At 39.4% G+C, this 24,833-nt stretch overlaps 2 long non-coding RNA genes across 3 annotated transcripts in view; one reads left to right on the top strand and one right to left on the bottom strand.

Moving 5' to 3' along the window:
* The window catches only part of LOC138917335 (uncharacterized), a 32,659-nt gene extending 28,736 nt beyond the window's left edge, over positions 1 to 3,923 (top strand). Inside the window, exons 4-6 of the long non-coding RNA XR_011425189.1 lie at positions 908 to 1,110; positions 1,640 to 1,797; positions 3,453 to 3,923. This is a non-coding gene — a long non-coding RNA (uncharacterized lncRNA). The remainder of the gene's footprint in view (positions 1 to 907; positions 1,111 to 1,639; positions 1,798 to 3,452) is intronic.
* LOC138917336 (uncharacterized) overlaps positions 1 to 24,024 on the bottom strand; it is a 30,252-nt gene extending 6,228 nt beyond the window's left edge. The window contains exons 1-2 of one of the 2 annotated variants that reach the window (XR_011425190.1): positions 23,900 to 24,024; positions 980 to 1,126 (exon numbers count right to left, since the gene is read on the bottom strand). This is a non-coding gene — a long non-coding RNA (uncharacterized lncRNA). Of the gene's footprint in view, positions 1 to 979; positions 1,127 to 11,175; positions 11,333 to 23,899 lie in introns of those variants that run through there. The other variant, XR_011425191.1, reaches the window with a different exon arrangement.
* Positions 24,025 to 24,833: the final 809 nt, after the last annotated feature.

Below are 24,833 nucleotides of genomic sequence, written 5' to 3'. Positions count from 1 at the left end.
AAGGCTCTATAATACATATCAAACTGCTCATGACACAGATGTTGCCTTGCCCTCTGAGAAAATAAAAACACAGACTCCGGGCAGTAAAAGAAGAAACAGATAATAGGCAGATAATAAATAGGTGAGATTAAGCATATACATTGTTTAAAGACCAAAGTTTAAATGAACTCTAGGGCAGCAGGTGTAATATTCAAGTGTTGGGTTTCTATGGGAATAAAATAAGGAATACAGGCAGTCTCAAAGTTAAATTATTATTTATGTAAAAAATATTCTTACAGAACTACAAAAAGCCAAACCATAATGACACAATTTCTTTGGATCAATGTGGCCATGTTTTATCTTTGTGCTTTAAATCCTCACTGATGTCAATATTTCACCCCAAAGGGTAGAGTCTATTTGTCCAAATCATACTTTCCTTACATGTGCCCATATATCAGCAATCACCATGGAGAACTTCAAAGGAAATTTTATTTTCCTTTTTTTTTAAAGATTGGCACCTGAGTTAACATCTGTTATTAATCTTTTATTTCTTCTTCTTCTTCTCCCCAAAGCCCTGCAGTAGATAGTTGTATATTCTAGTCGCAGGTCCTTCTAGTTCTGTTCCATGGGACGCCACCTCAGCATGGCTTGAGGAGCAGTGCTAGGTCCACACCCAGGATGTGAACCGGCGAAACTCTGGGCCGCTGAAGCGGAGCACGTGAGCTTAACCGCTCAGCCACCGGGCCGGCCCCCAAAGGAAATTCTCTTGAAACTCACTTAACTTTGCTGGTTGATTTTTGTTGTTTACCTCCTGAAATATATATTATGTGTAGAAATGAGGTTATTTCATGTCTATTAAGGGTATTATCACGTTACTTTTTCTAGAACTATAGAAGTCTAAATTAACTTGTATATGTCTTTTTTACAGATATTATCTCACAATAGTTCAATAAGGAAGTTTGTTTATTATCTCTATGATACAAGCAAGGAATCTAGTTACCTTTGGTGTGAGACAGAGCTGGGACTCGAACTTGAATTCTCTGACTCTAGATCTCTTGTCACCTCTGGTTCTATGAAGCATTCAAAACTAGGATAACACCATCTTAGAAAGTGACTGCTTTAGCAAAGCAGGTAAGCAGCAGATAACCTATTTTAAACATAGAGAAGTAGAGACAAAATAGAAAAAGTTAGTTTTTTTATTGACTTGACTGAAATGGCAGAGAGAGTCAGAGGCATTAAAATACAAAATATTTTATTTTCTTTAAATTTTGAGTTATAATAACAAAAATTTCTTAGTGAATCAGTTGAAAAGTAGGATGAAGCAACATGTATCCACAGATCATCTAAAAAATAATTGTTTTTCCTGTGAGAAATGGCTTATATTCTTCACGGCTAATTCACAAAACAAATAAGCACCTAAAATATGCTTGGTTTATACCTCAGATACATATCTTTTGGGATTTGAGAGAATTAAAGAAAACAGAAAAAATACTTGATACGGGGCCTCTAAAAAGGTCCTTTCAACATTCTCCACATTAACTCATTTACCTTCAAATTGTTGCAATTACGTTCATTTTCTGATGAGTGAGGTGTCTCCGGTAACTCAGTGTTTAACGCATGTGTTGAGTTTGATCTCTCTCTGGTGTTTCTTCTCTCTCAGTTTATGCTGGTGACCCTATCGGCCCCGAAGATCACTGAATGGCTAGCGCAGAAAGAACTTTGCCTGTGGAGCCCTTGGTTAGAAATGGCTGCATTTCAGAGCCAAAGTACTGGAAGCTGCCAAAACGATTCTGAGCCATGGGAAAAGAGGCCTCCTAGGTACCTTACAGCTCATTTAAGACATTGCCCCTTATCCCCAGGCCTTTTTATCTTCAATGCCTTCCCCTCCATTGCAACCACCCCCAATGCTTAGAGACATTTTCAAACGTTTCTTCTTTCTAAAAGGAACTTTTCTGTGTCCCGCATTTCTTTCAATCCCCAGCCGTACCGCAAAATTTCTAGGAAGAATAGTGGCATTTGATGCTTCCACATCTATTCCTCCCTCTCTCTCACTGTAATCTGGCTTTCACTCCTCCGTTCTACGAAGCTTTTCCTTAAAAGTTCTCCAAAGATTCTGGATTAGCAAATACGGAGGCCTTTTCTGGTCCTCACGTTGCGGCATTTAAAGTGCTTGATCGCCGGCTATGCCTGTGCTGTTCTGGACTCAGAGCCTTGCTTCAGAGTTCCTTTCCTCCTACTCCTTGAGTTCTCCTTTGGTTGGATGATGAAATGCCAGTGGGCCCTAAGCTTCCACACCTCGCCCTCCTTTCTGCTCACCCTGGACAATCTCTCTTGCTTTCATTCAGGCTTCTGCTGGGACCTCTATACACTGATAACATTCCACAATTTATCTTCCCCTTTTCTGATCTTTGCGAGCCTGAGCCTGTATTTCTTTCCAGATGGAAACTCAACAGTTCTACTTGGATCTGCCTTAGTCACCGCAGAATCATTGTTTCAAAAACCAAACTTTTCTCCCCCTTCCCCCCATTTTTCTTCTTCCTATGTCTTAGGCCTTTCTGGAGTGAATAGCATTACCATGTCCCTATTCATTCAAGACAAAGAACTTAAGTCATCTCTGATGTGTGCTTCCACCTAAGGCCTCTCTTTAAGTGGTTTGACTGTTTCTTGAATTCTTCCCCTCTTCTCCTTTCCTCTGCTCAACCCTAGCTCAGACTCTCACCCTCAATGTTCTGGACAATACTAATAGCCTCCTAACTTGTCCCCACACTTCCAGTCTTTCCTAATCCAGTACATCCTGAATGATGATCCATAACCATTGAAACTGTCCTCTCTTATCAAATAAAGTAGAATTCAATGGGAAAACTCATCACAATAACCGTTTTGGTAGGAAAAACCCCAAAACACTGTTATGTTAAAATACTACATAAACCCTAATCTGTTTTCCACATGATTTCCTGCCAGAAGAATATTTGTGAAGTGAAAATGTGTCCCATTACTTCCATGCTTAAAGCTTCTTAATAGCCCTTTCTTGTCTTCAGAATCAACATAAGGAGAATAAGAATCTTACCTTCCACTCCAGGCTCCTCTTCCTACCTGTCTTATTTCCACTCCTACTTCACTCCATCTCTGTTAATTTGTGTTTAATTTGAGGGGTCACTATGGTATTTAATAACTCTGGGCTACATACATTCTGGTTTTTTCTTCCCAGGATGCTCTCTTCCCATCTGTTTTGCCTGTCAGATGTCTATGTCTATGTCTACTATCTATGTCTACTGGCTCAGCACAAGGTTGCCATAAGGGAAGCCATATTGTAGAAGAGAAACTATATTGTAACTTTGGATGACCTCTGATTAAGTAACCCACCAGGATATGCATCTTCCAGGAGATATACATGCTCTGTAGATTTTATGGCCCCTCCAAGCTGCTATAAGTTGATAACTTTGTTCTTTTTGTTCTGTTTTTTTTTTTTTTAGGAAGATTAGCCCTGAGCTAATATCCATGCCCATCTTTCTCTACTTTATACATGGGACGCCTACCACAGCATGGCATGCCAAGCGGTGCCATGTCCACAGCTGGGATCCAAACCAGCGAAACCCAGGCCGCTGAAGCAGAATGTACAAACTTAACCTCAGTGCCACCGGGCCGGCCCCAAATTTGTTCTTTTGAACAAAGTTCAAAGGAATGTTATGACCCCCAGGCAGAGAGGCTATTCTGATAGCCATCATCAATGACAACTGAAAGATCTGGACGTTGCTCCAGTCTCTGATGCATATCCAGTAAAACAAAAGATTATCAGGAACTAAGACCAGATGTCTGCCCCACCTGAAGACCAGCCCCCATATAACAGGCATGGAGTCTTTGTTCTGTAAGATGGTTCTTTTGGACAGTAGTCAGCCATCTTGCCTCTTGCTAGCAAGCTGTAATAAAACCCTTTCCCTCCTACCACCTTGCCTCTTGACTATTGGCATGTCTTGTGGTGGGCAGATGACCCCCGATTCCTCCTTCATTAGCTAGCTCCTCTTTACCTCTCTAGGCTCATGTCTTGCCATGCTCTTTAAAGTAAGTCAGCATTTAACCCTTCCCAAACGTCTTTTGATCCTTTGAAATTACTCTTTCTTGCCTGGCAGTCTTTGTACATGCAAGTCTATCTTGAACACTCTTCCCCTGTTTAGCTTGCCTGACACTGAACTACCAAATTCAGTTCAGATGTCACCTCCTCTAACACTGACTCCCCAGACCATCCTCTGTACTTGGATCAGAGCATGTCTTAACATTATCAAAGCACTGTAGTCTATAGTGATTTCTAAATCTATTTTCCCAATTGATTTTGAGTGCAGTGTACTAATTAGGTCCCTGCTAGAGATTGTAGGAAATAAACTCCTACATGTGTGGGGAGTAGTTAATACAATAGAAGTTTACTGTTGCCCATAAGAAGTCCAAAACAGATGTTCCTAATTGTCAGGTGGCTCTACTCCAAGCATGTGTTGGGGTCTCAAGTTCTATCTCGTGGTTCAGCCAGTTTCAATACATGTTTACTGTGAAAAAGAGGAAGGAAGTGTTATGGGTCCGGCCTGCCAGTGTCTCACACAACTTGTGCCCACAAGCCATTCGTCTCAGGAACATGGCCACACCTAATTAGGGGGGCTGGGAAAAGCAGTCTAGCTGTGCACCTAGGAGGAAGAGTAAATGACTTGTGAAGAGTCATCCAGTCTCTACTAGAGGGAGACACTGCTTTGTATCTCTCTATCACTAGTGCCTACCATAGGCCTGCCCTGTAGGTGTTGAATGAATGAGTGAATGAAGGTTAATAGATTCTCAGCACTGAGCAGACTAGCACAATAATCCATAATATAGACGCCCCTGGAGAACCGAGAGATTCAGAGCAGAACCAGAAGAGACTATTAAGGAACTGGAAATTAGGTCTCCGTGGAACAATGAAAAGTTCTGGATTGTTCTTCATGAAATAAAATAGCCTGAGGAAAAATTCCTTATGCTTTTAAAAATGATCAAACTCTAATAAAAGTCCTTCACATATTATATTTACTCATTTCTCCACTAAGCTTTGTTTGTTGGTTGTTAAAGGGCTTTTTGTTGTTTTTGTTTTGTTTAGTATAACTAGGATTTCTAACAAGAAACAGTACCTATGGCAATTTTTTAAAATCTGCAGGTCATATGAGATTTGCTAAAGGAGGTCATGACGTGTAAATCTCAAGTTAACAACTGATCTGTGGATCTTTGGGAATGCCAGGAAGGGAGATATTTGTCTTTTTTTAAATTGTAAGAAAGAAAGTTGATTTTCAGATTAAAAAATAAAATATGAAATAAGAATTCATTCTCTTCTTTTTTAAAGATTGGCACCTGAGCTAACATCTGTTGCCAATCTTCTTCTTCTTTTCCTTCCCCTTCCCCTTCTTCTTTCCAAAGCCCCCAGTACACAGTTGTATATTCTAGTTGTAGGTCCTTCTGGTTGTGCTATGTGGGACACCGCCTCAGCATGATGAGCGGCGCCATGTCCACGCCCAGAATCTGAACCGGTGAAACCCTGGGCTGCCAAAGTGAACATGTGAACTTAGCCACTCAGCCACGGGGCCAGCCCAGGAATTCATTCTCTTGATGCTACATAATGATTCATTTTTCTGCTTACTTCTACCATGTGCAATAATGAGCAGAAAAGTCAGGCATAATGAACTAGGGTAGAATTTATCTGTGATTCTCTTCTCCCTAGTTCTTTCCCTGGTATGAGAAAGTTAGGGAAAAAGAAAATGAAGAGAGTGCTTGATATCTTGGTTGGTCTAAAGTTCTGAGGTTGAGGTCCTAGTCCCAGAACTTGTCTTTTTCCAAGATCATGGTCAGGGTTTTAGAAAGAAGCATTTTTAAAATTGACCTCATGTTAACCATGTTACTGACAATTAAATATATAAGAAAAAGACATCGAACTTTAACTCAGAAATTATTTTTTGAAATTTCTTCTATGTATACCCTCTTTAAATATAGAGCCCAGTAATATTGCTTTAGTTTATGTCATAAGTAAAATGTATGTGAATAAGCTCTATAATTGGAAGTAGCACAGTATAATGGGAAAAACACTGGGATGGGAATCAGAACACCTGGGTCCTTCTCCCAGTTCTGGAACAAACAGTGTAATCCTAACAAGTATGAAATTGAGTTAATCTAAAAGTATCATGGCTATAAATCCTATGTCCATGAATGCTAGGCAATAGAGGGATATTATATATGAGCACTAGACCATAGTAGTTAAAAACAGGACTTTGGAATCAGAGAACCTTGAGTTTGCTTGCTGACGCTAACATACTAAATGTGTGACGTTGGGAAATGAGCTTCAGGAAATGAATGATGAAGGTATAATAACATGATGTACTGCGTTGTGAACAGTCTGAGAGTAGGACGAGATAATCAATATAAAGCTTTTAGCATAGGGCCTGGCCCTTTGTTGACGGTTTTATACACTTAAGATTATTATCATAACATTAAAAAATTCTGCACTCATCTAGTTGCCAGTGCTAATTTGTGGGCAAATAATTTAGTGTGAAACAAATAGTCCCCCATGAATGCCGAACTTGCAAACAATCTCAAGAACATTACATAGCATACTTTACATGACAGAGTTTACTTGATTATCACTTTCACAAAGAAAAGGTAAACCTATCACATTGAGAAAATGAGTTATTTGTATGGTAAAGAATATCTTTTGCCTTAATTAGAATTTTTTTTCTTTTGGATGAAGATTAGCCCTGAGCTAACTACTGCCAATCCTCCTCTTTTTGCTAAGGAAGACTGGCCCTGAGCTAACATCCATGACCATCTTCCTCTACTTTATATGTGGGATGCCTACCGCAGCATGGCTTTTGCCAAGCAGTGCCATGTCTGCACCCGGGATCCGAGCCAGTGAACCCAGGGCTGCCAAGAAGTGAAACGTGGGAACTTAACTGCTGCGCCACTGGGCCAGCCCCTAGAATTTTTAACATAAGATTGGCTTATTTCATTCCAAAGCTACCTTTACACACATTCAGAAATTTTTTTCTGTTTCTATACAATTGTTTCTTCCATTGTTTCCAACTTTAAAGATCTGAAATTTTAACATCTGAATTGATAAAATAAGGGGGCTATAGGCAAGGGAAATCCTTGGTAAATTAGGCTATGCTGGATTGGGGGAGCTGGTCTTTCTCTCATACACACACATACACCAGATTTGCTTATAACGCAAAAATTAACTATTTCAATTACAACCAAACATTTGCTTCAGGTATAAGGTAAAATCAATTCTATCAACCACAACCACTGGCCAGAGAAAAACCTAAATAATTAAATTTGCTTATATATTTCAACTGATATTCACTCATAATAATTTTAAATAAGAGCTTGAAGTAATAGGTCTCTTGCAACAATTAGAAGTATATGAAGCATATTGCCCTGGATATTTCTTTCAAATTGCAGAAGAATGATAACAGTTTGTCAGGGAGTATGGAATAAGACTATTTATATATGCATTCTAGAAAAGGCTAAAAGAAAACTTGTAAAAGGCTAATGTTACTCTTAAAATGTTTCTTCAAAGAGCTTGTTACCTTAGAGTAGTGGGCGGAATATAAGGGGTGAGGTAGAGATAAATTAATATCAATTCTAGCCTCATGTACATATAGCTCACTCACTCAACATATTTTTAATCACCTATGAAAGAGACCATACTTGGTATACAGGGAATTTTATAGTGAACAAGACAGATACAGTCTCTCCCTTCATAGACCTTAAATTTTGGCAGGAGAGATATATGCGAAATAACTGAATCCTTCATTATTTATTTAGTTGGAATTGTAACAAATGCTAGGAAGAAGTACAAAAAACTGATAAAATGTAATCAAGGGAGACTGTCTTGGTTTGGGGGCATCAGGGAGAAGCTCTAAATGCCGTGTGGGTGAGCAGGGCTCTCTGAGTGGTGAGTTGGAATGAACTAAGAGAAAGCTGGGGCAGGAGGGAGCAGAGTGGGCTGTGTTCCAAGCAGAGGAATCGCTCTGCTGCAGACCTAGAGAAAACCAGTGCAGCTGGAATCTGGCTACTACGCTAGTGAGGCGGGCAGGGACTGTGATAAGATTTGGGTCTTTATCAAATAGCAATGGCAGATCAGAGCAGGAATTTAAGCAGGGGAGTTAACTGATTTTGTTTGTATTTTAAAATTTTAGCCCACCCTGGCTGGAGCTAAGAACATGGGCTTGGAGGAGGCAGGAGTTGGTGGACACAAGCCAGTCTTTGCGGAGGTCCAGAGCGAAAGATGGTGTGACCTGATCAGGGCACGCATGGGAGGTAGAAAACAGTAGGGGGGATTCCCAAGTTCTTTTTGAACCCTGGAAATTTCTCTTCTTTTCTTATGAAATCAGCTATGCATTTTAAAGGATATTTATTATATTTGAACCCAGTACTTCCAGTGGTTTCTTTTTTAGAGCACTTAGACCATGTCTACTTAAAAGTCTTTTTTTTAATTTTTGTGGCTTTGTTTTAAGAAAGGATTTCACGTTTTATGAGTGAGGAAACTTAGACCCAGAGAAATTGTGACTTATTCAGCCTTCTCTGGCCGGTCAGGGAGCAGCAGAGCTGAGTAGAATCAAAGTTGTCTTCTCTGTCGGTTCACATTAAGCTACTTTTCTCCCGTTCTCATACAAAAGCAGGGAGGGAAACCTGCCAAAGGTCCTTTTAAGGCAAACATGTTGTCTGCCTTGATCAGGTGAGTTTACAACGACTCAGCCCAGGCTTCATAAAAATAACCCGAGCCAAATTGGAGCAGTTTTAGCTCAGCCCTCGCAGCATAGTGAGGATTTTTATGATATCAAGTCATAACTCCTATGTATGGCCTATTATATTTCAAGTTAATGACAAATCTGGACCTTTATTCCTCATTTCTTTGTCTCTCAGTTCAGTGAGAACATCTAATTTCTAAAGGCCAGTTAGTGCAACTGCAGCTGATTGAACCAGAGAAGAGTTTCATCAAGTAAAACGTTACATAGGTTAAATTTCGAAGACAGTAATCAGCATATTATTCGTTACATATAAATGCTGTCAAGCTAGCCTGAAGCTGCTTCTTAGAATTCAGTGTGCTTAACAAATGGGCAATTTTAAATATACTCCACATATCATATTATAGTATAAGCAGTCACTTTCTTATCTGGGCCGAAGTGGTCCTAAGAATGTCCCTCTGCTCCTTTCCTCTCCATCAGGGCCATTCATCTCTATTTAGGGCATAAGTGATTAAGACTTGGAGAGGAACAGAGGTGAGGAAAGGAAAGAAGATCCTCATATCTTATAGAAAACACAGTCAGAGGGTCTGGCGTCTACAGCAACAAATTGACAGGCTCCAAGGAAAATTCTCTCCCTCTGGTGTTCTTTCCCTATTTCTCCCCCACTTTTTCACTTTCTCTCCCTCTTCCTCCCCACTCGCAATGCATGGTTCCTCATCAATTCTCTCTCTGTGTTTTTTGGTTTTTTTCTATGTATGCTGGTCCTCTGCTTGTCCACTTTCTTGACAGGACTGGCTGCCTGTGGTCCCTAGAAATCTCTTAATTCTAAATAACCAGCAGGGGTTAGCTGGTGCGTCTGTCCCCAGTTGCAGACTCTCAAGTTAAAATATCTGGTTGGCCTGGTTTAGGTCGGGTGTCCACACATGGTTCCATCAGTTTTGGCCTAATTGCCAAAGTAACTACTCTAGTTGGATATGTAGAAAGGTACCAGGTAGCAGAGAGGGCAACTGTGGGCTGGACAGCCAACTTCCTATATTTCTACACCTCCTTGCAACCCTGCCCAGGCCCTCAGCCAGTGTCCTGAGTCTCCTGCCCTCATCACAAGAGACTTCAACCTTTGTAATAGTGTGTCTCACGGTACTGTTCAGATCACTTGCATCAAAGTGTGTTTACAAAAACAATGTAGATACTTGGCCCTTCCCCTTACCTATTCCAGATACTTCTGTGTTAAATACACTTTTGGGACTGGCATGAAAAACTCACTGCTAATAAGACTCTTTCTATTGAAAAACATGCTCTGAGTTTCAAATAACCTATAGACAAATTAACTTCTGGAATAAATATTTTCCAGAGAATAAATATAAAACACTAGTGATAAAAATATACACTACTTTCAAGATTAAAAGGATATGCACTTTAAATTTTCAGAAAGGAGAAAGAAGATGGTATTATGCAAAAATTAACATGCAGAATTTTCCTCTTTATTTATTTGCCATCCCATCTATTTTGTGCATTCATAATTACTATAGCTGTATAAGGAACCTAAGAAATCTACATTAGTTCAATCACATTTTTGCCTCTTCCACATCCATCTTGATGACTCTGTATTTTGAGTCTATTTTCTCTTCAACTCCAATGCTGTCTAGATACTCCTAAAATCCCTGCTTCATTACAGCTGTGCACTAGACCTTATCATCAAATGCCACTGTCCTCTGTGAAAGTTATTCACAAGGAAACTCGGGCTAATCCTCCTTACCTACCGATCAATTATTATTATTTTTTTTTTTTTTGAGGAAGATTAGCCCTGAGCTAACATCTGCTGCCAATCCTTTTTTTTGCTGAGGAAGACTGGGCCTGAGCTAACATCCATGCCCATCTTCTACTTTATACGTGGGATGCCTGGCACAGCATGGCTTGACAAGCAGTGCATAGGTCCACACCCGGGATCCGAACTGGTGAACCCCGGGCTGCCAAAGCAGAACATACAAACTTAACCACTTCACCACCGGGCTGGTGCCTGATCGATCATTAATACACACTCTTATTCTCTGACTAGATCCTCTCCGTGACTATTCCTCAGAGCTTGTGCCTCTCAAATTTGAATACATATATCCCTGGGGATATATAATTATAGATCAGGAGCCACAAGATAAAGGTAGTTTTTTTACTGGAACATTTATTTGACTGAAGATTTAATAACTTAACTGAAAAGCAACCTAAAATGTTAATTTTTTCTTAAATCCAACATGGATATGTTAAAAAGAAAGACAAAAAATTCACAATAAATTTTAAGAAAAAAGGTGAACCTTTAAAATTTTGTGCTATGTCCTCCAAGTTCCCAATCTTGGGCACATTATTAACTTGATAATATATCGTTAATTTAGCTGATCTTCTTGAAACACGTGCATTCAACAGCTATGAAAATACCAGCTTAAACAGCGAGAAAGCTTACCAAAAAAATGGAGATCAGACTCAGCTGTCATCTCCCCTCTCTGTCTAATTATAACTCAGCCCCAAGTCTCTCTGGTTTTCAAGGGGCTAGGTGGGAACCAAAAGCAAGCAATTTCATTTTCAAGTAAGTATATCTTTCAGTAGATCTTCAACAAAGTGCATATCCTCTGGAGCTGGTTTCATAATAGGTTCCTCTTGTGAAGACTGGCTCTAACCAGTTCTTGGGAAATGTGCTTACAGACAGAGATTGCCCAACTGATTTCAGTAGACAAGAAAATACAGAGGGCAACAGAGGTCATGCCCATGAATGTGTACCCTATTCACATCTTTATGGACAAACTAATCCCCCAAACAATGCCATATACTTACTTCTTATTAGGATTTAGACAATACCCTCCAAAGAGCTCAGGCATTCTTCATTAAAAGTTAAGAGTAAACAGTGTTGTTCATTCTTTTCCTGCTGGCAGAGTGAAAATTACGTCTGTGGGTGTTGACCATATAGCTAGCTAGAGTAGACAGCTGCCCACACAGTTTAATTTGAGGGGAGCCATAAGATCCTTCCTATTGGAAAATACTTTCCTCTTTGGTTTCTCAGAACATAGCCTTCCTCATATGCCTGGCCCCCATTCCCACCATTAGTCACCAGTGAATTAGACACTATGTAGAGGTGTTGTCTTCCATAAAGTCACTGTGAAAATGTACACTTAAGTGATCTAGGAGGGACATTGGGGTTTTTTTTCCCATTTATACAATAAAACATATTAACTCATTGACATGGATTAGTTTACCTGGATTAATTGTCAGCTTGGAAAACATACACTAAGATTCTGAGGACATATGACATAAAGTGGTAGGTTTTTAATGAGAGTTGAGAGGCATGGGTTTCAGGGACTATTGCCCAGAATCAGAAGACCTGACTGGAGCCCAGTAGAGGGCACCCTAGGAAACCAGCACAAAGAGACTAGATACACCATAGTGGAGACAGATTTACTAAATCTAACCTTTCTTCTCCTTTACAATTTTTGCTAAGCCAGCCCTGATCACCCCAAAGCAAACTGGGTAACTCCAGGGTTCACTGGTCGTGAGTAGAGTAGCCAGAAGGCAGCAGATAACTTCTGAATTCTGTAAAATGCTAAAATAACAACAGCAATCATCATCATCATCATCACCATCACCCCTATGAGCCATATATAACTTCTCAATTGCCTCTGGTAGAATCAGTCATTTTCATTCTTCAGATAGATAATAAAAAGTTGCTGGCAGCCGCAGAAAACACAAAGAAAGATCATTAGAAAGGCACAGGGCGGAGTCAGGACTGATAAGCAGAGTCAAGGGAAGGTAGTAGAAGGGCAGCTCAGATATCATCTTCACTGATTGCTCCACAACGTAGATTGCTGGAAAGGCCACCAAATTTCTCTTTGAGACTTGTTTGCTCACATACCTGTAAGGTCTTTATAGAAATTGACAGATGGAGCCAGATTAGTTTGTTTTGAGAGAGCCAGAGGATACCTCATCCACACAGCATACTAAATTATTCCTAAGAAAAAGCATGGAGCTCACTTTAGATTCACAAAGATGATCCCAAGGTAGAATTGAGGGCATGCTTGCACTATGCCAAGGAGTAGGAAATGAACTTTGAAAAATTACCGAAACCAAATTAATAATCCAAATCCTTCCAATCATGTCGAGCAAAACATGAGTATCCGACATAACTTAATATAACTAGTAACCATTTTCTTTGCCATTCCTCCTCCAAAAATATTAAAATATTTTTGTAAACAATGATTCTATTTTGTGACATAAACAAATATGGAAGCGTCAAGCTTTGATGAGGAAAGAGAATATAGGGACGATGAAGGCCTGGCACTGTTCCTGTCACTGTGCTCATCACACCTTTTCTTGTCCATCTCCCCCCACTATTCTGGAAATTGTCTGTGAGTGCAGAGCCAAAGTGTTTAGATTTAGCAAATGCTCCACGAATGTTGACTTAGTGAATAAACTCAGTACATTCCCTAGAGTTGAGGCAGGATTTGGGGTGCTAGCCCATTTAGAAGTACCACGAGGAAGTCCAGTCAGGCCAATGAAACTTGGTGCCCAATATGTGTACTTAGAGGAAACAGGCGTCAGTGATGTCCACAAAGGAGTTTTGGAACATGCCAATGGTCAGGTGGCAGGAGCCCAGAAATAAGAAATCTAGAAGGGGCAGGACATACATGTATATGTGCACGGGAAAATAAGATCGGGACAACCTGCCAGCAGGTTGCAGAACCGCAACATTGGGCTGGTATCAAGGAGAGATTATAGTCATTGAGAAGACATTCACTCCAAAAAGGCAGAAGCCAAGTCCTAGAATATAAGGTTATCAAGATAAGACTTTACATATTTCTAGGAACGGAAGCTTCCGAAGCTAGGGGAAATGGGAGAGGAGGATTGATTTCATTAACAAGGAAAGGAATAGTAGCAGCTCAGCAACAAGTGCTGTTGGTCCATTTTACAGATGAGGAAGCTGAGGCTCAGAGAGAATAAGTAACATGTCCAAGGCCATACAGCTAATTTAAGTACCTGATCCAGGTTTAAAAATAAAGCCTACCTAAGTCCAAAGCTAATTTTCCTTATTTTTCTTACTTTGGCTTGCAACTCTAGATCAGTTACTGGAACTAGTAAGTCATGCTAGCTTTGTAACTTGATTTTGACTCCTCCAGACTTGTCGGAGCACTGGACTAGAACTCCTCAACCAGCCCTTAAAGGATTGCAGAGCTGAGGATGGAGTTGAGTCTACAGCAGTGGTTCTTAACCTCACCTGCACGTTAGAATTATCTATAGTGTTTTAAAAATACTGATGCCTGAGTTCCACCAACAAAGATGATAATTTGATTGATCTGAGGTGTGGCCTATGTATCAGGATTTCTAAAAAGCCCTCTACATAATTCTAATGTGGAGCCAAGCTAGAAACTACCGGCTGCAAGCAAAAGTCAAGAGGTGTCAGCTGTTTACAGAAGAGAAACATGGTGGCCAAGCTTTTATATTTCAATGTGACAGGAAAAATACTAGAAGACTCGTGGGCTTATATTTTTTTTTCTTGGACAAGTGGACCATAACCTACTCTTTACTTTTCCAGCTTAACCTCTTAGAAAATATGCCAAAGTAAACAGGTATACGATTAACCTTGCAAATCAAATGGTTCCATGTTCTTAGATTCTAAGTGCTAGTTGCGTGTGACCAAAGGCAAGGTTTTAGGACTGGGTCTCCCAAATTGCTCATTACTATTCTATGCTTGGTTAAAACTCTTACAACATCCTGCAATGGAATGTGACCCAAGTCAAGAAGAAAACAAAAACATCTGCATTGCTTTCATGGTTAGTAATGGGATTGGAGAGGGGTTGAGGTGTCTCAAAACAATCTGTACTTTTCCCAACCTATTTGAGACCTGATTCATGTTGTAGTTACTAAGCCTAATGCTCCCAAAATGATATAGTAGATGTATAATTTCTGGATGTGTACATTCTAGATGTGTAATAGGCTTGGACTAAATCCGAATCCTGAAACTTGTTTATTATTTAAGGTACATATTTAATACAACAAAGGCCCTCCCCCTAACTTTCATTATCAGAATTCTTGCCCACAGCTCCCTAATGGAAAACAATTAACTACAAAACAAGTACACATTTGTCTAGCGTGACAATACGTTCTGGTTTGCCTGAGATAGTCCTCATTTACACCTGTTGTTCCAGCATAATTATTAATAGCACCCTCTCTGGCTCTCAGAAAAAGTTTCAGTTTGGGTGATCAATTATCTGGCCACCCCAATTTAGCTCACTCAATCTGCGTTCCCTCTACAGCTACTTAGGGAAACCTCATGTTTAGAACGTGGTCCCTTTGCATTTAGAACACTCGTATAGCTATTCAGGAAAATAAGGTCATTGCAATATCAACCAGGTGATCAACCTTTCTTCTTTAAAAACAAAATACCAAAAATATTTTTCTGATTAACTCCATTAACCCATAAAATCCCATTAAACACAAATGAACAGCCCTGTACTTCCCAGCTGAAGACCTGCATTCTTTATCTGTTTCTGCAGGTGACTAACCATGTGGCCTTGGACAAGAAGTCTATTCTTTCTGATCCAAGTTTTCTCCTATGCAAAAAGAATGAATGGAACTAAGTCATCTCTATCATCTTTGTGAGTCTAGATTGCTACTTTTTCTAAGCATTTTATTTAACCAGCATTTGACTGATTCTGCACTTCTGCACTGTCCATATTAAACTAAGTTCATAGATCTCTAAGATCAAATCTGTTGAGCTCACTTTTTTCAGTATAAGTTTTGCTATCTTAATCTATAAATTTGATAATTAAATATTCTTGAAGATAGTCTTGATTCTATCAATATTTATTTAATATAAATGTTAAATTAGGCACATGAATACTGTGGGCTAGGCACACGGATACTCTACTAGTTAAATTCTTGCAGTCATTTTTCACTTATTTGGCCCTTGTTCACTGTCTATGATATTGTGTATGAAATATTAGGGCTATTTTGAAAAATACAGAATTTTTTTTAAGCAGTTAAACACATCACCTGTTTTAAAGCATGCATCAGCCAGTTATATGTGTACTTTTTAAGGACAAATGCAAAGTTTTGTGTTTAAGTTTAAAACAATATGATTGGATTTATTCATCCCCTTATTCACTGAGCAACTATTAAATATCCACTGTGTACTGGGAACGGAGCGAAGCTCTAGGAACACAAAGTCAAATAAAACAGTCTCTCAAGTAGTTCATAGCCTAGTGCACCTGTATATCTGTGGGATACCTGACACATCAGTAGCAGATAGTGGTTTAAGACCAGCGTGACCAAAATAAGGTTTTCAAAGTGAAAGGGGACACCATTAATAATTATGCTTAAGGCATAATTTGGGACTGTCCTAGGCAGTCCAGACTATAGTCACTCTAGTACAAAATATGAAGTGTCCTATTGTATCCACTTTACTTCCTAATCCAACGATTGGTATTCTAACCAAATTGGACTGCTTGTAGAAAGATAAGTCAGACTTAACAAGATCATAGTCTGTATTTCAGAGTGCAATCTTGTTTCTTTGTTGTTTTATTTCATCCTCTGAAAAATTCTTTTATAGGAGCATATTTTTATGATACCCTAGTAAAAGAAACATAGACAAACCAGAAAATGTCTTGAGGAAAAGTGCCCAAGACAGTGAAGGTTGTATGTGTCATTTGAGAAAAGGCTGAAGAAATAAGAATACTGAATGGGAAACATGACGTGCATGATATCCAACCTCAAACACTTGAAGGAGCATCATTTTTGAGTGGGAAGGGGCAGATGCTGTGCTACAGAGAGCAGAGCATAGAGAGTCAATGTTTTTAAAATCCAAGGAAGCAAATTTGAGTTCAATGTAAGGAAGAATGTTAATACTTAGTGGCAACAGACTAGATTGCCAAGTGAAAAAGAAAATATGTCAACACAAAGAGAGTATAAGTCAAAGCTCAGTAACAATTAGTGGTGTTATGGAGGAGTTGGATGCTCCAGGTGGTGCTGGGAATTTAAGGCCCTCTAGTGAAGTGACTGTTATTTCTGCCTGGCCAGCATCCTACTCCTCAGCTTCTGGTTATAGCATCCCAGTGTTTTTTGTTGAACCTCCTCTCCTGCACTTCTGTGAAGTTTGAGGTTTCATAGAGCTGAAGTCATCCTCAGGTTTCAGCAGTGGGAATGTGATGCTGATATAGGCATTCAGTATCTCATCTTCTTGGCCAAAAATGGCACATGGGTCATTCTGGGTAAATCTGAGTCAGTCCTAAGACTTTTTTAGAAACTGTTGAGAAAAAGAAGTTCTTTTTTTGACAGGGTTGCTGAAAAGATAAGATGTAATCCCAAATCTTCTGGCAGCCATCTTGCTAGTAATAGGGGAGTGCTTGCCTGAGAATGGTACCAATACAGAGGAAAGTATAGCCAAGCAACGGAGAGAGGGGGACTCAGTCCTGGCACTTTTTTAAAACCCCTACATCTAGCAATGCCTTCAGCCAGACAAACCCTGGATTTTTCAATTCTGTGTGCCAACAAATTCCTGTTTTTATGTAAGCCAGTTTAAACTGAGTTTCTATTATTTGAAAAGAAAAACATCCTGAATAATACAGGTCCCTCCCAACAAAACAAAACTTGATTACATGATCATGTAGTCTATTAATCTAGCTTGGCAGATCTCTAGTAATTTCTAGTAGATTTCTAACATTTCTAGTAATGCTTTAGATGCAGTTACTTGCTATAAGTACTTGGAAATTATAAAACTTCATATCTTTAAAAATTGTTATTTTACATTAACATAGATAGTCTTTCTTCCCATTTCATTTGAATTAATAAAATTTTACTGCATAGTGTGCACTTTATCTCAGCCTGGTGACCCTCAACCTATAGCTCCTATAAGTAGTGATGAAAGACATATATGTGGTTTTTAATATATTTTAATTGATGAATATATAATTTTATCTGAGCTAAAGTTGCACAGACTTAATAAATGCATTTTGCTTAATTTTAAAATATGAAGTTCATGACTGAATTTTAAAAACACACTTTTAAAAAAAGGATTGTCTGAAAGGCATTTTTAAAAGGATTCATAACAATGGCACAATGTTGGGGACCACCTCAACAGATGCTACGTTAGTTGGGATTCTTGATTTTTAACAACTCTGGCTAGAATTAAGCAGAAAAGGAGTTTATTAAAAGGATGTTGGAGAGTTTATAGACACACTGGGATAGCTAGAGAGCCCAAAGTCAGGCTAAGAATCCAAAGGAAAAGCTCCAAACTAAGTCTGAGCCTTGTTTTTCATAAGGAAATGATTGCTGCCATTGCCACAGTCACAGGTCACACACACAAAGATTCCTGTTCTTGGTTTCTTGCATCACTAACTCTTTGGTCAAAGTCCGGCTCTGAACCTAAGTCTCATGAGAGTGTTCTGTCTTCAAGGGAAGCTGCTAAGTGTCTAGCATTCTCGACCTCTATAGCAATAGGTTCTCATTGGCCACACCAAGACTCCTAAGTGGAGAATTCTCCAAATATAGAAAGGGGCATGGCTGCTATGTAGCCAAAATGAATCACAAATGTCCATTATAAGCAAAACCTTTGGCAGCCCGACATCAACTTACAAGCTTATCCCCATACTTAACGTTCCAGAAAAAAATGCTGCCGCTTAACTTAAAGTAACTATTCTTCCCCATTTAAAGGGAATGACCTGAAGTTTTAATCCGGATTGAAATCCAGGCTTTCTGGAAGATATTCAGTTCTCTTGGAGTTGTGACATGGTCTTGTCTCAATATTCTTTAACTATGTATTAATATGTAAAGTTAGCTACCACTAAAATACACCATATAAATCATAGTAGAAATGGAGGGAAAATGTAATAAAACCTGATAAAATATATATACACATGAAAGAAAGTATGGGTAGATGCTACTGTCCTTATTCCTGCAACTCACCTTTGGTGCTGTATTTGTCTCGTTGACTGCCTCCTCTACTATCAATTTTATGCTCCCTTTGCCCTCAGGCGTGGGTTTACAACACCTCCATTCTTGGGAAAGTGACCCCTTGTCCATCTTCCCTGTATTGGATTGTAGTGGATATCCTAACTTTTAACACTGGAAATGGCAGTACTAAGAGGCACCTCAGAAGATCACTGAGTTTCCATTAACACCTTTTTGATTCCATTGTGTAATAGCAACACTATTTCCCCATTACAGCCAGGATTAATCACTCGAGTCATACAATAATCCTCTTTTTGACTATTCACCCTGTGGTTTCAGAATTGGAAATGGGGAAGTAGCAATGTCAGTTTCCAATTCAATCATACCAGTTTTTGCTTGATACCCTTTGGAAGCAGCCCTCCCTTGCTTACTAAGACCCCTAAGCCAGTGGAGCTTAAAGGGACTGGAGTAGGAAGCAAAATTTTTGTGAGAGAGCCATTAGGTGAATTTGTGAGAGATGTCACTCTTAACTCTGTCCCTTGCTTACGTATTCACGTATTCTGGCTAAGGAAGCATCACTGGGTCATGGCACATACCATATCTTATGTACTGGCACCCTAACGTCGCACAGTATTGTCTCCCAGGTGGCACCAGAACTGAACATTTGGTGTGCCATTCCAAAATTCTGTAAGGTCAACTGCTGCTGGGAAATGGGAATGCATGGTTAAGCCAGTAATCCCATAAACATTAGTCCATTTTCTTATTTCCTTCACCATAAAATGAATTTCTTGATTAGAAGTTATGTTGTATGGTACTTCATGACGCAGAATACATTTAGTAAATCTATGAATGGTAGTTCTGGCAGAAACGTGGAGGGCAGGAAAAGCAAATACAAATACAGAATAATCATCTAATCATCTATTTCAAAATAATCGCACCCTCCATTATGGAAGGAGTCCAATATAATCAACAGGCCACCAGGAGGCTGGCTGGTCTCCAGACAGTATGGAAACTGAAATGCAGATATTTCAAGCACAGGTGGGGACAATATCATCCTGAAATATTTTTAGTGCTTTTCTTCTCAGTGCCAGTTCTGATTTGGGGTGTTTGGGGGAGATTTCCTTGATTACTGAGGCTGAATTCTGGTTCTTCAGTTCTCCCAGTGATCCTGTGAGCTACTCAATGTGCTATCGTACTGCTTAATTCAACTAGAGTTAATTTCAAGTGATTTAACTAAGTAATAAGTAACTTTCCTAAAATAGATGCTTTGATAAAAGGTGGTTGTGAATAAACATACCACAAGTTGAATATTCATCTCACTGCTTATTCTAAATCACCAAATGACTAATAGCTATGTCAATCTTGACATGTCCAAAATATAATTCTTGTTTTTCCCATCAGACTCCTTTCCTCATCTAGTCCTCTCTATCTTAGTTTATGATGCCATCACACTCTCTGTTGCTTAGACCCAAAACCATGGTTGTTTCTTTCTTACTTCCTCTCATTCTTTTATCCACCCACATTTAACAAATCTGTATAGCTTTGCTTTCAAAATGTGATCTGAATCCACATATTATCCCAATTTCCACTACTGTCATGCTATTCAGAGGCTTCCTCATCTCTCACCTAACCCATTGCCTTAGACTTATAACTAGTTTCTCTGTTTTACTCTTTCTTCCATATGGTCTATTCGGTACACAGCAGTCAAAGTGACATTCTAAACATTTAAGTCAGATCATATTATTCCTATTATGGGCTGTTTGTATCTTCCCCAAATTCATATGTTGAATCCTTAACTCCCAGTATGGCTATATTTGGAGATGGGGCCTCTAAGGAGTAATTTAGATTAAATGAAGTCGTAAGGATGGGACACTGATCCAACGTGATTAGCGTCTTTATAAGAAGAGATACCACTAACAACAAAATATCTGAAAAAGAAATAAAGAAAACAATTTACAATAGCATGAAGAACAATAAAATAATTAGGAATAAGTTAGACCAAGAAGTTGAAAGATCTGTACACTGAAAACTATAAGACTTTGACGAAAGAAATCGAAGAAGACACAAACAAATGGAAAGACATCCCGTGTTCCAGGATTGAAAGAATTAATACTGTTAAAATGCCCATCCTACCCAAAGCCATCTATAGATTCAATGCAATGCCTTTCAAAATTCCAATGGCATTTTTCACAGAAATAGAAAAAAAATCCTAAAATTCGTATGGAACCATAAAAGACCTTGAATGGCCAAAGCAATCCTGAGAAAGAAGAACACAGCTAGAGGCATCATACTTTCTGATTTCAAACTATATTACAAAGTTACAGTAGTCAAAACAGTGTAGTACTGGCATAAAAATAGACACACAGACCAATGCAACAAAATCAAAAGCCCAGATTTAAGTCCTCACATATACAGTCAACTAATATTTGATAAGGGAACGAATAAAACTCAATGGAGAAAAGACTGTCTCTTCAATAAATGGAGGGAAAACTGGATAATCACATGCAGAAGGGTGAAAATTGGACAGCATCTTACACCTCTCACAAACATTAACTCAAAATCAACCCTAGCCTCCAGAACAGTGAGAAAGTAAATTTCTGTGGTTTAAGCCACTCAGTCTGAAGTATTTTGTCATGGCAGCTCAAGCTCACTAATACAACTCCCCACCTTCACATGTACACTAAAATCCAGAATTCTCATTATTACGTAAAGGGCCCAACATTATCCTCATTTGTCTGTGACCACCCTTCACCACATTCACTTAGCACCCAGCACACTGGCCTTTCTTGATATTCTTTAAACACACCGTACCCAGCTCATTCCCCTCTCAAGGGCTGTGCACTTGTTTTCTCTCTGCTTGAGTCAGCTTCGCCAGTCATTCTCATATCTCAGTCCTCACTTCACCCTGATCTCTGCATAAAATCCTCTCTTCCCGAAGATCTTCTCTGATCACCTTGTTTAAAACAGCAACTCCCACTGCCAATTGTGCCCCATCACTCTAACCTTTCCCTCTGTTTTATTCTTCTTCATAATGCTTATCCCCACCTAAAATTACACATTGATCATTTTACTTGTTTTTTAAAAATCTCTTCCCCAGTGGAAGATAAACTCTGTGAGGACAACAATCTAGTCTGTCTTGTATACCGCTGTATTCTAGACACATTCCTATGGAAAATTTTAGCCTTCCAGACACTGTTTTTTAAAAGTCATACATGATTCAAAAAAAAGTTTGCACCGGGGGCTGGCCCTGTGGCCGAGTGGTCAAATTCGCATGCTCTGCTTCGTGGGCCCAGGGTTTTGCTGGTTTGGATCCTGGGCGCGGACATGGCACCACTCGTCAGGCCCCGCTGAGGCGGTGTCCCACGTAGCACAACCAGAAGGACATGCGACTAAAACATACAGCTATGTACTGGGGAGCTTTGTGGAGAAGAAGGAAAAAAAAAAGATTGGCAACAGATGTTAGCTCAGGTGCCAATCTTTAAAAAAAAATAAATCTGCATGTGAAACAACAGGCAAAGTTTTTAAAACTACATTTTAAACAGTATAATAAAAACTTTCTAGGGAAAATCAATAACATTGTACGTCAAATAGTGTTCTAAAAATACAACATGGCAGAGTAATACGTAGCATGGCTTTGCCAGAAATACATAGAAAGAGAAAGCCCTCGGCTTACTATTTATGATGGAAACACGCAAGACATTCTTTTTAATGGACTTTTAAAAAATAAGTGTTGAAATGTAGTTGCCTTGAACAATTTCTCATCCTATGGTTGTAACTTGAACCCAGCGGCCTCGCCCCAAGAGTTTTTGCTTCTAACAATGAAGCTACGGTAGAAAACAAACAAAAAGGTGTGTACCTGTGATATTTTTAGGTTGACAGTGTAATTAAGATTAGCAGCTGGAGACAAAGAAAATCCCAGCCAGAGATCTCCCTACTTTAGTAAATTCTCTCTCCTACGCTCCTGAAGCCTGTGAGCAAGGCCATGAGGCAGGTTGCTCACACACATGGCTTAGCCGAGAACGGGTGGCTTAGGGCAACGAGGAAGACAGGTTTAAACTGGCAACGTCATTTTCCTGGTTTGACCCTGTGACTGGAGCATCCTGCTTTGGAACTGGGTCAGTCAGTCCGTGGATATTTATTCAGTGCTTATTTTGTGTCCGGAATGCTGTTAACTCAGCAGGATAACAGGCAAAGGCAAGAAAAAAAGGCAAAATAACAAAAACTGAGATTATGTTACACTAAAGAAAGTTTTAGCACCACCAAAAGTAGGAAATTATTATATATTCACAGATATATGAAGTAAAGAATCATCCACAGCCATAATCTATTGATTTAAACCAAATGTACCTATCAAGCATATGATAAATAAGTTGGATAAATATATATTTTCAAATGTTTTAATTGTTATTTCCCAGTGAGGACTATAGAGATAGTGTGGCTGTTGATTTTAATGATAGAAAATTCCATACACCACCTCTCCCCCAAAAGTTCTCGTTCCTCTCAAACTTAAATGGTTATTTGAAAACACATAAAAGCTCAAATATGGGGTACAGTCAAGCATTATCAGATAGTGCCTAGAATTGTTGTGATTCCTAAATGCACTCCAATAGCAAAAAGAAGGTGGCGTCAAGGCCTACGTCAAAGAAGAATCCTCACTACGATGGTCTGATGTTCACACTCAGAGGGGACCTCACCTGCTGTCCCAGCTACTTTCACATTCTTGACCTTCAAACCTCCACTGCTCTTGCATCCCTATTTCTGGTCCAAGAGAGACTAGACCAGGCCATGGACACATATCTGCAGAAATGTCACAACCTTGAATATTTGATTTTATGTGTGGATCAAGTCCTCATAACCATGAACCTTTGATGTATAAAACCAGTATGGTTTTGCACCATCAGATATATATCAGTAAAGTCACCGAGATCAAGTTGCTACTTTTTACCTCCTCTGGCCTCTTAGCAGTGACTGTATGTCCTATTTCACAGAGGAGAATTGCAGTGAACAGCTCTGTCACCAGTCTATGACTCATTTCTCTTTTCTTTCCATCTCAAGAGCTTGCTCCTCCACTAAAGGTTAATTCTTCTTGGTTCTAAAGCAGATCCCTTACTCTGTCTTGCCATATTTTGTTTCATAAATTGTTTCACTAAAGCTCTATTTCAACATCACCGTCTTTCTCCTATAAAACAGATTTAATCTCACTACTATAAAAAATAAATAAAGCACTTTTTCTCAACTCTGTACCTACTTCATACCTGGCGTCCCTGTTCCTCTTCCCCTCTCCTCTTTCACAGCCAAGCTCCATGAAAGAATGGTCTTCAATCTCTGGCTACATTTCTTTCATCCCGATTTCTCCTCAGTCTCCAGCTACTTTCCTTATGGCTCAGGTTCTCACATTTCTCTGGCAAAACTCATCAGAGATTCTGCCATTTCCCAATCCCTTGAGTTCCTTTGAACTCTCACCTTAATTAAATTATCTACTGTTTCTGTTCTGGGCTGCCTCCTCCTTGAAACTCTCACCTCCTTTCCAGAGACAATTTCTCTGACCACTCCTTCTTTGTCTTCTTTACTGGTACCTGCCGTTTAAATATTGGTGTTTCTTTTTCAATACTCTACAGTGATTTCCTAGAAAATTGTATGTACTGATAACTCCTCGCTCTATATATCCTTCCCTGCCTTTATACATCTATCTCATATTCTTCCCTACGTATCCAACTGCCAATTCTCTATCTGGCTCCACCTTGCAATCCCAGATAAGTCAAACTCAACATATCCCAAGTAGAGAGATCATTTTTCTCTCAAAACTTCATCCTTAGACTATTTCTTTATTTTAACAACTGGCACTGCCACGTCTGTGCCAAACGGTTTCTTGTCTTCCATATTTTTATCTATGCTGTTCCCTCTGCTGAGGTTACACTTTTGTCCCACGTGTCTGCCTAGGAATGCTGATTCATCTTCAAGTTTGAGAACTGCCTCTGTCATGAAGCGTTACCAGCCCAGCCCAGTAAGAGTAACCACTGACAGCCCCCTCCTAACCCTTAAAGAGATGTCTAGAACAGTATGTGTAGCACTGGCTTGTGAAGGAAAAGCACGTTCCAGGGAGAAGGAAGAGCACATGGGAAGGCCCTAAGATAAGCAGCAGTTTGGGGCTTTTGAGGGATCACAAGAGCTCAATGTGGCTGGAATACT

Source organism: Equus caballus, chromosome 14, assembly GCF_041296265.1.
Source record: "Equus caballus isolate H_3958 breed thoroughbred chromosome 14, TB-T2T, whole genome shotgun sequence".
Taxonomy (NCBI): domain Eukaryota; kingdom Metazoa; phylum Chordata; class Mammalia; order Perissodactyla; family Equidae; genus Equus; species Equus caballus.
Note: the sequence above shows the minus strand (reverse complement) of the source record. Positions and strands in the feature narration are given on the sequence as shown.